Below are 3767 nucleotides of genomic sequence, written 5' to 3'. Positions count from 1 at the left end.
TGGCGCGGGATCGGGCAGTGTTTCGTTCTGCTGTGCATGGGGTCGCTATGAGTCGGAAGCGACTCGATGGCACTTAACAACAACAACAACAACAACAACAGAGACATTTTGGTTATCACAAATGGGGGCACTGACCAAGTATGTAGCAAAACAGCACACAGGACAGTTCCCTCTGTTACACAGCAAAGAATCATTCAGCCCCAAAGGGCAACATTTTGGAGGTTGAGAAATCCTGCTCTATAAGATATACACTTTCTTACCCTTTCTTGACCAACAATTATTTTTTTCTTGAAGTGTCTTGCAGCATGAGAGGTCAGTGGAAAATATGTTGGAAAACTCTGATCTAAGTTCATGAACAATATCCTAGTTGCCAAATGGCATGGTTGTCCCTCAATGCTCATTTTCTGTGACCTCCATATGGCATTTGTCATAGTTGACTGGCCTTTTCTTCCTGAAGTTCTCACAAATTGGCCTGACACTGCATTGTTTTGGCTTTCTGTCTCCTCCTGTGATCTCTCTCCCTTTTGGCTCCCCTCCTTCTTCCTGCTTCCTGAATAGGAGCAGTTCTTGTGTTTCTTTCTTTCTTTTCTTTTTACTTCATTGTGATCAGTCTCTAGCTGATCTATTCCCATGATTTTAGTGTGTATCTTCATGCCAGTGACTCCAACTATATCCCTATCCCACGTTGTTGTTGTTATTGTTATGTGCTGTCGAGTCGGACCTGACTTATAGCGACCCCTCCTTGGGTTTCCGAGGCAGTATCATGACAGAAGTAGGATTGCCCAAACTTCTTTCCGAGGAGTGGCTGTTTCTTTAAGTAATCCTTAAATTTTTCCAATTCTGTTAATCAGACTTGAAACCATGTTCCATTAGCTAGGAAAGCCTTGTGAATTCTCCCACTTCTTTTGTCTATCCCTTCCCAAATGAGCCTAAGTGTCCCTTGTCTGAACTACTGAAATAAATTCCAACCAGCTCTTCCTGCTTTCTCACTTTACCTCTTGCATGTGACCTGTACATGACCACCATGCCAATCATCTTACAACACCACTTCGATCTCTTTACATTCTTTTTAAAAACTTCCAGTGACTTTCTATTGCACCTTGAGTAAAATCCACACAACTTATGCTGGTGGTCAAACTTCCCACAGTCTGGCCCCATCTGTATTTAAAGCCTTTGTTCCCATGACTCCTTCATTGAAATTCCAAACAGAAGACGTGCTATTCAAGTGAGAGCAAAGATGTGAAGATGAAAGAGGGAAGTCACTTGGAGAAAGGTACGTTTCTTTTTAGTCTCTTAAAGTTATAAAGTCTATATCTTATAGTGTATATCTTATAGAGCAGGATACGTGATCTGAATAATTCAAGCTGTAAAGGATTGAAGTTCCATCTGTATGCATGTGAATCTCCCCTTAGATTGAGTATACTGTATAAATGGGCTAATGTGATTCATAAAGCTTACAAGGGATGAAGAGAAAAGAATTCTAGAAAGCTTCTACCAACCCTTCTACTTGGCAAAGCCTATCACACTTAGACATCCTCAGTAAATATTTGTTGAAATTAAAATGAACAAATTAACCATAAATGAATAATGAATGGATGGGTGAATGAGTGGAAACCTAATGAGGCTGATGTTATTTCTATCCTGTTCATATTCCCTCAGCACTCACATCTACATGACAAAAGTAAATACGTGAAAATACTACACCTTCAACTCTCTACATGATGATTTTTTTTGATGCTGCAGGTTTATGTTCAGCCCGCTCACAAAGCAAGCTGAAAGTTCCAGAAAGTCATTACCTCCAGAAGCCGCTCAGTCAGTGATGGACAGGATGTTGGTGAAGAAATATTCCAGGTTAATAGGAAAATTAGCAGACATATTACTTTGATTTTAAGGTTTCTCTTACTCATGAAATATTAACCAAATGAAAAGTTTGACCCAAACTGCAAAAGGCTACCAGAAACTGTTCTATAGCAATGTATGTATACTTGTCTTACCCTGCTAGAAAAGGATACTTGTCAAACCGTTATCTCCTAATTTAATTTTCAAAAAGGCTCCTGGCTGTTGGTGAGTGGAGGACTAAATTATTAGCATCTAGGCCAGAAGTAACTTGGTATCAGTTGATCTCAGTAAAAGGGGGAAGGCAGCGTTCAGTCAATCACATTAAAATTAGCCAATGGTTGACCATTAATTCTTCTCCTTCCTTTTCTCTTTATCTGATTATACTTATCTTCCTTAAGCCATTTGGTTTTTCTGGAATCAAAATGGTCTTCCTACATGAATATAAAGAGCTCTGGTGGCACAGTGCCTAAGACATTTGACTGCTAACCAGAGAGTTGGCAGTTCAAACCCATCAGCCATTCTGTGGAAGGAAAATGGGGCAATCTACTTCCATAAAGATTTATTGCCTCAGAAACCCAATGGGGGTTGCTATGAGTCAGAATCCACTCTATAGCAGTGTTTTTGTTACTTCATGCTGCTGTAATAGAAAATATCACAAATGGGTGACTTTAACAAACAGAAGTTTATTCTCTTACAGCTTTGGAGGCTAGAAGTCTAAGTTCAAAGTGCCAGGCTCTAGGCACTAGGCTGGGTGAAAGCCTCTCATCTTTGGCCTTCAGCTCTGCCTCCTGCTCCTGGCCCACGGAAGCTGGACACTTTCTTCACTCAGGCAGCTGCTGGCTGCTGAGGCTGACAACACCAAGGTCACCAAGTAAAAAGGAACAGTCCCAATATCACAAAACCACATGGCAGGCCATTAATTTAAGTCCATCAGGAGTCCCAAGACTGGTAGACAACATGTCAGGCTGCTGAATAATGACTCAGCTACATGTAGGATTCAAGTGTGCCAAAAGCTAGAGAACTTTGTCAACACTTTTCCTTATATACTGGAAGTAGGCCACATCCCTAGAGCAGCTACTCACCTGCTCATAGTGAATTCCATCATGGAGCTGGTTGCCAGTCTCATGGGGAACAACTACAACCAGATGCCCAGCCACTCCAAACCAGGCCCAGCCAAGTTGACACATAACCTTAACTACCACAAGCAGTAAGTTTGATTTTTGATTACATGCATATAGAATAACTGCTCCAGATCAACCTTATATTCAAATTTCTGTGACTTTTGATTATTATTATTATTTTTAATTTTTATTTATTTGGTGTTTCCTCCTCTCTGCTCCCACTCCTGGTAACCAACAAAGAAAGTTTGCTTTCATATATAAACCTTTCCTTGATGTTCTACAATAATGAACTAATACAATATTTGTCCTTGTGTGATTGACTTATTTCACTCCACATAGTGTCCTCCAAGTTCACCCACATTATGTGGTGTTTTGCAGATTCTACATTACTCTTTTGTGTTGCATAGTATTCCATTGTGTGTATGTACCATAGTTTGGTTATCCATTCTTCTGTTGAGGGGCACCTAGGTTGTTTCCATCTTTTTGCTATTGTATTTGTTCTTGTCCTGGCTCTCACTTCTTTAGGATATATACCTAATAATGAGACTGCTGGATCAAATGGTATTTCTAATTTCGACTTTTTAAAGAATTGCCATACTGCTTTCCACAGTGGTTGTATCATTTTACAGTCCCATCAGCAGTGTATGAGAGTCCCAATCCTCCACATCCTTGCCAGCATTTGTTATTTTCTGTCTTGTTGAACTTTGCTGCTAGTGCTGGGGCAAGATGGTATCTCATTGTTGTTTTGATTTGCATCTCTCTAATGGCTAATGATTAGGAGCTCTGGTGGCAGAGTGCCTGAGGCAT

The sequence above is a fragment of the Orycteropus afer genome, unplaced genomic scaffold (genome assembly GCF_000298275.1).
Source record: "Orycteropus afer afer isolate SDZICR_OR568_19922 unplaced genomic scaffold, OryAfe1.0 scaffold00275, whole genome shotgun sequence".
Taxonomy (NCBI): Eukaryota; Metazoa; Chordata; class Mammalia; order Tubulidentata; family Orycteropodidae; genus Orycteropus; species Orycteropus afer.
The sequence above is the reverse complement of the archived record's forward strand: the minus strand, read 5'-3'. Positions refer to the sequence as shown.